This window comes from Lactuca saligna, chromosome 1 (genome assembly GCF_052625555.1).
Source record: "Lactuca saligna cultivar CGN05327 chromosome 1, ASM5262555v1, whole genome shotgun sequence".
Classification (NCBI taxonomy): Eukaryota; Viridiplantae; Streptophyta; class Magnoliopsida; order Asterales; family Asteraceae; genus Lactuca; species Lactuca saligna.
The window spans coordinates 156,084,543-156,095,626 of NC_136417.1; positions in this window are offsets into that span (position 1 = coordinate 156,084,543).

An 11,084-nucleotide genomic window follows, 5' to 3' on the forward strand; every position below is an offset into this window, starting at 1 on the left:
AAGTTCGTGACGGCGAACTTCACTCAGGCGGAGATTTCAGCGGTAACATGGGAGAGGTTTACGGAGATGTTCAGGGATGAGTACGTTCCCCCGGTGGAGAGGGAGCGACTGATTCAAGAGTTCTTGACGCTTAAGCAGGGTACTGATTCCGTGGCGGTGATCACGCGGAAGTTTCATGAGAGGGCAATGTTCTGCCCCGAGCTGGTATCTACGGAGCAGTCGCGGATGAGCCGGTACTTGGGCGTTTTGAAGAGGGAGATCCGGGAGTTTGTGTCAAACTCCAACTATCGTACTTTCACTGAGCTTCAGGCGAACGCCAGGAAGCGCGAGATCGAGTTGGAGACTCAGGCGAGGGAGGAGGCTGAGTCTCGGCAGGTGGATCGGCGGCCGACTCAGTCTCAGCCGGCAGCCAAGCGGACTAAGTTCGCTGATTCGAGGATGGGAGGTCCGAAGGGTCGGACTTGCGCGAAGTGCGGCAAGAGTCACGAGGGGGTGTGTCGAGCTGGTGGTTGCTACAAGTGTGGAAAGGAGGGACATATTGCCAGGGATTGCCCTAAGGGGTTTATGGTTTGCTTTCACTGCAACCAGACAGGCCATCGGAAGGCCGAGTGTCCGCAGCTTCGTCAGGGAGCTACACCTACTACTAGGACTACTGAGACCCGACCGGCGAAGGTCGAGGCCCCGAGGGCTCGCGGGAGAGCCTTCCAGCTGACTGCGGAGGAGGTCCGCGCTGCGCCCGATGTTGTGGCAGGTATGTTATCATTCACGTATTTACTTAAAGGTCGAAATGCTATGCTTATGTTAATGTATGTGTAGGTACTTTCCTTGTGAACTCTATGCCTGCTCTAGTGTTATTTGATTCGGGTGCGAGTAGATCGTTTGTATCGTTAGCTTTTAGTCAGCACATCGGCATTAGTCGTGAGTCGTTAAGTCGGCCTTTGAGCGTTTCTATTGCGGCTGAGAGGGTGATTTGTGCTACGGAGGTTCTTCGGGGATGTGTGCTAAAGATCTTCGGGGTCGCGTTTCCGATTGACCTAATTCCTATTGCGATGGGGGATGTCTGTGTCATCGTAGGCATGGACTGGTTGAGCCGATTCAGCGTTGTCATCGACTGCGAGCGTCAGCTGGTGACTATACGAGACCCTAGTGGGGGAGTTCTTACGGTATACGGCGAGGGTACCCGGTCGGGATCAGCTTTTTATTCGGCCGCTAGGGCGAGGCAATGCCTACAGCGGGGATGTAACGGTTTTGTGGCGTATGTGATGGATACGCGAGAGATTTCCGAGAGACCGAAGACAGTGAAGGAGGTTCCAGTGGTGCGCGAGTTTCCAGATGTTTTTCCCGAGGATTTGCCGGGAGTACCTCCTGCGAGGCAAGTGGAGTTTGGTATCGATCTAGTTCCAGGGGCTGCGCCTATTGCGAAGGTGCCTTATCGTCTTGCACCTCCAGAGATGCAAGAGTTATCCTCGCAACTTCAAGAGTTGCTGGGAAAGGGATTTATTCGGCCGAGTAGCTCGCCGTGGGGAGCACCGATTCTGCTCGTCAAGAAGAAGGACGGTTCACACCGGATGTGTATCGACTACCGGGAGCTGAATAAGGTGACGGTCAAGAACCGCTATCCGTTACCGAGGATCGATGATCTATTCGATCAGTTGCAAGGGGCATCTTGGTTTTCCAAGATTGATTTGAGATCAGGGTACCATCAAGTAAGAGTGCGGGATGAGGACGTCCAGAAGACAGCATTTAGGATGCGGTATGGGCATTACGAGTTCGTGGTGATGCCTTTTGGGCTCACCAATGCTCCAGCAGTGTTCATGGACCTCATGAACAGGGTATGCAGGCCGATGCTGGATCGGTCTGTGATTGTATTTATCGACGATATCCTGGTGTATTCGCGGTCTAGAGAGCAGCATGAGGGGCATTTGAGGGAGGTTCTTGAGGTACTGAGGTCGGAGAAGCTTTATGCAAAATTCTCCAAATGTGACTTCTGGTTACGGGAGGTCCAATTTCTGGGGCACGTTGTAAATCAGGCAGGGATATTGGTCGATCCGGCCAAGGTGGAAGCGGTGATGAGTTGGGAGGCACCGAAGTCACCTTCTGAGATCAGGAGTTTCCTTGGGTTGGCGGGGTACTATCGGAGGTTTATTAGGGATTTCTCCAAGATCGCGGTGCCGCTCACCAGATTGACTCGGAAGGGTGTTACATTTTCATGGGGACCCGAGCAGCAGACTTCCTTCGAGACACTTCGTCAGAGACTGTGCGAAGCCCCAGTATTAGCTCTCCCGGAAGAGATGGAGGACTTTGTCGTATATTGCGACGCATCGATTTCAGGACTGGGTGCAGTGTTGATGCAGAGGGGCCATGTGATAGCCTATGCATCGAGGCAGTTGAAGCCTCACGAAGTGAGATATCCCACGCATGACTTAGAGTTGGGGGCAGTAGTGTTCGCCCTCAAAATTTGGCGTCACTACCTGTACGGAGTTCGTTGTACCATATACACGGACCATAAGAGTTTGAAGTATTTGATGGATCAACCCAACCTAAATATGCGTCAGAGGAGATGGTTAGACGTGGTTAAGGATTATGACTGTGAGATCCTATACCACCCAGGCAAGGCTAATGTGGTAGCCGATGCATTGAGTCGTAGGGCGGAGAGCACTCCATTGCGAGACGTATGTTTGAGATTGACGGTGATGACTCCGGTATTAGATGCTATTCGTGGGGCACAGGCCGAGGTTGTGAAATCTGGGATGCAGAAACAGGAGCGGGTCGTCGGGTTGATTTCAGAGTTCGTTATGGATGGACGGAGACTTCTGACGTTTCAGGGTCGGATCTGGGTACCATTCGTGGGCGGTACGCGTGTTACTTTGATGGAGGAGGCACATAGATCGAAATTCTCGATCCATCCCGGTGCTACGAAAATGTATTTGGATTTGAGAAAGGAGTACTGGTGGCCTTGCATGAAGAGAGACGTCGCCTGGTTCGTTGAGAGGTGTTTGACCTGCCGTAAGGTTAAGGCCGAGCACCAGAGACCGCACGGTAAGTTGCAACCCTTGGAGATTCCTGAGTGGAAGTGGGAACAGATCACGATGGATTTCATCACTAAACTGCCGAGAACTGCCAGGGGAGTCGATGCGATTTGGGTGATTGTGGATAGGCTAACAAAGAGTGCACACTTCCTTGCCATTAGCGAAAGTTCATCAGTAGAGAAGCTGGCAGAGTTATACGTGAGAGAGATAGTGTCTCGGCATGGGGTACCGATTTCGATTGTTTCAGATCGCGACGTACGTTTCACTTCCAGGTTCTGGAAGAAATTTCATGAGGAGTTGGGTACTAAACTGCATTTTAGTACCGCATACCATCCCCAGACCGACGGTCAGAGTGAGCGGACAATTCAAACATTGGAAGACATGCTTAGAGCGTGTGTATTAGACTTCGGGGGTAGCTGGGATGCGCATCTGTCGTTAGCTGAGTTCTCCTACAACAACAGCCATCATTCGAGCATTGGTATGCCACCTTTTGAGTTGTTGTATGGTAGGAGGTGTCGGACTCCCATTTGCTGGGGAGAAGTGGGACAGAGAGTGATGGGCAGTACAGAGATTGTACTTCAAACAACCGAACAGATTCAACAGGTGAGGCAGAGGTTATTGACCGCCCAGAGCCGAAAGAAGAGTTACGCGGACAGACGCCGGTCCGAGCTCGAATTCCAGGTTGGCGACTTCGTTCTCCTAAAGGTTTCTCCTTGGAAAGGAGTGATTCGGTTCAGAAAGAGGGGCAAATTGGGGCCTCGGTTCATAGGTCCATTTCGGGTAATTGCAAGGGTAGGTCGGGTAGCTTATCGGTTGGAGTTGCCAGCGGAGCTGAGTCAGATTCACAATACCTTTCACGTATCACAGTTGAGGAAGTGTATAGCCGATGAAGCGGCAGTGGTTCCGTTAGAGGATATTCAGGTGGATGCGAGCCTGAATTACGCTGAGAGACCAGTAGCTATCAGGGATCGAAAGATCAAGGTTCTACGGAACAAGGAGATACCTCTGGTGTTGGTTCAGTGGCAACATCGGAAGGGATCGGAGATGACTTGGGAGCCGGAGAGTGAAATGCGGGAGCAACATCCGGAGTTATTCGCAGAATGAGACTTCGAGGGCGAAGTCTAGTTCTAGTGGGGGAGAGTTGTAACAGCCCGAAATTTCAGGTATTTCTTTAAATTATTTTTGGGGCATATTTAGGAGGGGACTCGGCGAGTTGGTGCCTGACTCGCCGAGTAGGACCACAGTCTTGGTCACAGATTCGCGACTGGACTCGACGAGTCCATTAGGGACTCGGCGAGTCGACGCTGTTCAGCTGAAACCCTAGCCGTTTTGATTCTGAATCGTATATAATGTCTTTAGGGCCGTCATGTCTCGTCTTTTGGCCGATTGAAGATAACTTAGGAGTCTGTGGGCATCTGGAACAAGGGTGAGGGCTAGTGGAAGCTTGAAGAGGTCGTTAGACAAGGAGAGGCAAGGTGGTGATCAAAGGAGATTCAAGAGGTCGAGTTCTGAAGGTTGGGGACACAGGGAACACGTTTTCCAGGTAATCCTCGGATCATGTCTGTAGCTTTTACGTTGTATGCGAATCTAGGGTTTAGGAAACCCATTTAAGGATTTGATAGATTATAGTGTTGTTACAAGTGTTTGAACCCCTGTAATAGTATACGTGAAGGTCCAGGAAGCCCCATATCTATATATTATGGAATCATGCGAAGTACAGGAGGCAGTTGATTGATTGCATGGCGAGGACTCGCCGAGTCCAATGATCAGACTCGGCGAGTAGCTTGAAGATTTACTAGGACTCGCCGAGTTGTTCTTCAGACTCGGCGAGTAGCTTGAAGACCTACTGGAACTCGTCGAGTCGTTCTTTAGACTCGGCGAGTGGAGTCGGGGTGTCTAGACTCGCCGAGTTGCCTTTGCACTCGACGAGTCCGGTCAAGTTGACCGTTGACCTGTATGTAATTTAGTAGGGTCAGTTGTCTTGTTTGATAAGATCATTAATAAAGGTATGTGGTATTATAGGAAGCCTGCAGATTAGCGGATCGAGTGCGAGTAGCTCGAAGGGTTTATAGCTTGCATACTACGAGGTGAGTCTTCTCACTATACTTCACCCGTAAGGGTTTGACTGCGTGACCGGAAGGTTGTATGTGTTATATTTATGCTATGTCTAGAGAGGTAGATGCTTTATATGTGATGTATGCTTATATGTGATGTATGCTTATACGGGCCGGAAGGCGTGACTTTATGTGATAGAAAGAACGGTATGATGTATGACTTTTGTGTTATGTGTGATATGGTTTATGTGTTACGTTTTATACTATTATGGGCCGGAAGGCAAAATACTATGGGCCGGAAGGCGATATGTTATGGGCCGGAAGGCGATTATGTTACGGGCCGGAAGGCAATGTTATGTGGACCGAAAGGTCCGGGCCGGAAGGCGTATGTGGGTAAGTCGTATACTGGGGAACTCACTAAGCATTTATGCTTACTAGTTGTGTTTATGTTTTTCAGGCACTAGTGATGACCGTGGGAAGGCGCCGGCGTGACACGTACACACTGCCATTGTTGAAGATCTTGAGGATTCGTTATTTATATTCTTGCAATAAACTTGGAATAAACTCTTTTGTCGAATAATGATGTTTTATTTTAAATGAAAATTTTATTTGAAAATTTGAGTTGTTACAGTATATGTATTTTATATCTACAAAATGTGTTGGGTAAAAATGGGTAGATGTAATAGTTGGGTGTGATTAAATAAAATGATGAGAGGCCTCGATGTTATTAATGATTTAGTAATCTAGCAGAGTATAGATGACGACCACGGACTATTCTAGACAGTCCAGTGGAATGCTAGCAGGCTCGCAACCTGTAGGTGTTTATTTCAAGTGTGTGCTCACCAGTAGTATTCCATCCCCCACATGGTTGCCTTATTTGACATAAATTGCTGAGGAATCCCCGAAGCAGTGTTGTCACCCCGATGAAAGTCCTTAAACTAGGTCCCTTGTGTTAGATGTTTTAGGGACGTAAAGTGAGGATAACGGGAATGGGTAATTGGGTTTGCTTGGTTTGATAAAGTTAATCAATTTATTTATTGTGGGTTGAAAATCCTATGTGCTTACCAGGCTTCCAAGCCTAACCCACTCAGTTTCTTGTATTACAGGTAGTGGTACACGAACATAGATATGGTGTTGGGATGAGAGATTACAGATTATAGGCCTGTAAATATGAAATAATGTAGTAAGGCTTATATTGTACTATTTATGCTTTTGATCTGTATCGAACATGACATCCCGAGGTTTATAATGGAATACATTTTTTCGGAAATGCTTTGATAAATCTTTATCATATTTCTTTTGGGAACAAATTCTGCAACACTTTTCTTTAAAATGTTATTTTGATTTTTAAACAAGCATAAACAAAATCGGTCTTTTCTGACCGTAAAAATGAGGATGTCACAATAAAGAACTTATATTTGTAAATAATATGAATACTAAAGTATATATTATTACGTACTCAAATTACTTACGTATTAAAATGTTATCTCTTGATATTCGGAGTTTTATTTTAAGTTTCAATGATTAAAAAATGAAAAAAAATAAACGTCATAAAAATTAAAATTTATGCAAAATAATACTAGTCGTTACCCATGCAAAACGGCGGCCGGCGAATAATTTGTTTCGACAATTAATTTCTTTTCAACGGACAATATTTTGTTTCAGTTCAGCTATTAGTTTGTCTTAGGAAACATGTCATATTATAAATATTACACAATGTATTGAAACGTATAACTAAACATCAATTTTAAATACAAAGATTTGATATTATTTTTTCGACCAATAATGTATTCTTTAAGGCTGGTGGGTCTGGGCTACATGTTATCACACCCAAATGTTGACACCTCATCATGCTAGTTATATATGATTCTAGACGAATTTCCGCGCGTTGCGCAGCGAAGATTAAAAACATATAGTTAAAATATTGAAAATTATATGTTTAAAATGGTTATGTTATTGACATTAACTTTAAGATAATATTTTTACACTAATATATATATATATATATATATATATATATATATATATATATATATATATATATATATATATAACCTCTATTATTTTGAACAATGCATTCCTCATTAATAAAATCAAATATAATCATCTATTTAGTATTATTTTTAACAATTATTATTATTGATCAATTATATTTCTACTTATGCGATCATTTTCTAATTTCAATAATGATGTTTATTTAAAATACAGTTTATTTATAGCTAAATATAATTTATATTTTGATGTTATTATCATTTAAAATTGTTATTCATTAGTTTTAAACCACTTATTATTAATAATAAGTTAAAGAAGACTTTTAAGAAACGCTTAATATTATTATTAAAATGTGAAATATACAGTAAATAATAAAGTGATAAGTTGAAAAGAGACTTGCATGGATAATATGATATATCCATGTAATTTAATTTTAATATTTATAATTATTGTTTATTAATTTTAAAACCACTTGTTATTATTAATAAGTGAAAAAAACTTTTAAAAAACACTTATTGTTATAATTAAAATGTTAAACATATACTAAAATATAAAGTGATAAGATAGAGAATTTGCATTTTAAAAAAAAAACTTACATGATAATATGGATAATATGACATATCCATGAGATTTAATTAATTATTGTGTAGAAGCAACATGAACATACAAACATGTATACAATAGTTAATTAAATATTATATATATATATATATATATATATATATATATATATATATATATATATATATATATATATATATCATCTTCCATAACATATAATCGATAACATGAATCTAATCTAATTACATTAAAATTTCAACCACAACATATAATGATATTCTTAAAAGAATACTTAAATCAAGAAAATACAAAAAAGAATTAGTATATAACAAACTTACAAATTAAAAACTTCAACACAATAACATGGCTCGAAAAATTATTCAAAGCCCTCACACCAACACAAAAAACTTTAAACTTGTTTTCTTTGTGAATTTTGTATGTGATTTATATTTGTGTGTCTATTAAAAAAAATTGACCTTTTTATACTAGAGTATACATTAATTGTTTATTAAATATACTATATAAGTTATAAAACCTTTGAATTGTTAATCATTATTAAGAGAGTTTTGATTGGTATTCATTAAAATAGGAGATTTCAAATGCATGAGGTGTTTGCAAATTTATATGGGGGTTTCAAATGCATGAGGTTCAAGGAAAAATACTAGCTTTATAAGTATGTATGATTATAACACCAAGTATTAAAATAGACAACATAAGATAACATTTTATAATAACATCTAATTCCATATCACGATTTATTTTTTGTTTTTTTTTTCGTTTTTATGAATAATTTTAAAAATCAAATCAATTAATAAAACCTGATATTTTAATAAATCCTAAATTACACATTCTATTTTTTTAAAATACAACAAAGGTCAAACATTTAAAAATTAAAAAAGAAAACATTACAAGACAAAAAAAATATTACATATTTTCCCTAAATTATTTATCTTCGTTACCATCGTATATATAATCTGCCAAGTATTCTCAAAGTTGCTTGTGTTTTCGTTGGTATTGAATATCAACGACTCTATGTAAATATTTTGTTATCCTCGGTTGAAATTGTATATGTTTAGGTTCTGTAGGCGAATATTGTAACATCCCAAAATAATAATGACATAAAATTTTCGTTTTTAGATTAATAATTCATTACTACATATCATTTCCATAAACCAAGGTAAACAATATTTATCGAAACATCATTAAATCAGAGTAAATCACAGAATGCGGAAACATCTGGTGTGTGCCCTGCAATCATCCCGAGTTATTCTATCTGGGAACCGAAACACCTGAAATATAAACTAAAAATTGTAAACACAAAGCTTAGTGAGTTCCCCAAAATAACAGATACCACACATACATAAATCACATACTAGCCCCCACCCTCCATCACTCCTCGTCCGGTATTGAGTCCCACTCAGCCTCGGGCCCCGCTCGGATTACAGATCTATCAATCACCAGGCCTCGCCTGACATTGGGCCCCACCCGATACACTCATAATCATATAACCAAATAATCATATAAACATATAACCTTACTAGCACATTTAATAATCACAAAGACTATAACATCTCATACGGTCATCGAGCCTCGTCGACAAGCATAAAAACACATACTGATAACTAGCATACGATATCCACATCAGGCTTCGCCTGGCATCGGGCCTTGCTCGGTAAGAATACCATCATATAACAAGTGTAAGAGTCAAACAAAGATTTAGCATCCTAACATATAAACCATGGGCCGGCATTGGTGCCTTCGACCCACTAAACCCAATGAGGAGACTCACCTCGCACTGTCAAATCTTACATAAATAATTTATGGCCGCTGATCCACAAGAATCACCGTTCTTAGAAAGCCTGCACAAAAGAAGATGATTCTGGATCAAAAACCTTTACACCAAGTAAGACAACTTCAAAATCTCCTCTTCCTTCACAAATACCAAAAATGAGCACCAAGAACTTCTTACTAGCTCAAGAACACCACCAAGAGACTTAAAGATCGGCTTTAGGGTTTTAGTGGCAATAGAGGATGGAAAGGATACCAACCATGAGGACTTAAGGCCTTTACATAGGGTGCCACACCCTAAAAATTAGGATTTTCTCCACCAGCCGCTAACACACCATGTAATGGCATAAACACTGTAACAATGTGAAATTCAAACCCATTTTTTTCAATTTAAAAACACATTTGTCTCAATAAATACAAAATGTCACAATGTCAAATCATGATATCCCATAACAAAAACTATTTATATTTCAAAACTCCAGGATCCTGTAAATCACAACTCAATCGATGATGTGTGTACAATGAGGCCGACGCCTTCCCGTGTTCCGTAGAAGTACCTAAAACACATAACACATAACATGGTAAGCACAAATCTTAGAGAATTCTCCAAAATACCACACATATCACATTAGCCACTCGAGGCTAACTCAATACGACCCTCTGGTCAATTATTCCAATGGAGACCCTCCGGTCCCACTACTCAAGGAGAACCCTCCGACCCTAACTCAATAAGTTCACAAAAATAAGCATAAATCACAATAACAGCATACAAAGTAGCATAATAACACAAATAAGCACATAAGGCATCTCAGTCACACAAGGATACCACTCATGGTAAGTATAGTGAGAAGACTCACCTCGTAAGCTAGCAAGTACAAGTCTCATGCTCTGAAATCTCGAACTAGCCTCCGCCTAATACATAGGTTAATCGTCTCTAATTAATACTCTATTCGTACTCAATTACACCAAGGTTGCTCTCTCTTTCTATCACATTCTTGGAATGGGTAAAAGACCATTTTACCCCTCCACGGTCCTTATCACTCATGTTGGCCAACCCTATAGTCAAGAGAAGTCAACTCGAGTCAACAGTCTAAGTTTGACCTGACTCGCCGAGTGCACTCATGTGACTCGTAGAGTCCAGTCATCCCTCAGAATCTTCGTGAAGGTTCAGCTTGTCGAGTTAATCCCTAACTCGCTGATTTATAGCATAGCCAACTCATCAGAACAAACCCTAACCGACTCGTCGAGTCGGCTCCTCGACTCGGTGAGTCCAATCAGACTCTTTTCTCATTAAGATGATTTCAATGCAGAAAACCTTCCCAAACTCTATATCTACACTCTTAAGGCTCATTTATCTCATAAAGTCACAAGCTTTACGTCTATGCATGGCACTTAGGGCTTGAAATGCCAAAAACATACATTAATAAGGGGTTTTCACTTAAGATCATTATTATGGCTGAATAAAGCAAGGAATTTTGGACTCTAGGGACCTCACATGGTCCTTATCTAAAGTCTAAACCTCTGTATGAACTCAAAAACACTCAAGGTCCTCATAATAGATGGATAAAGAGCCCTAAACTCCAAAAATTATGAGATCTACTCAACAAAATAAGAAAGGTGCAAGCTTTAAACCTTTCCCAGAAGCTCTAAGGTGAAATAA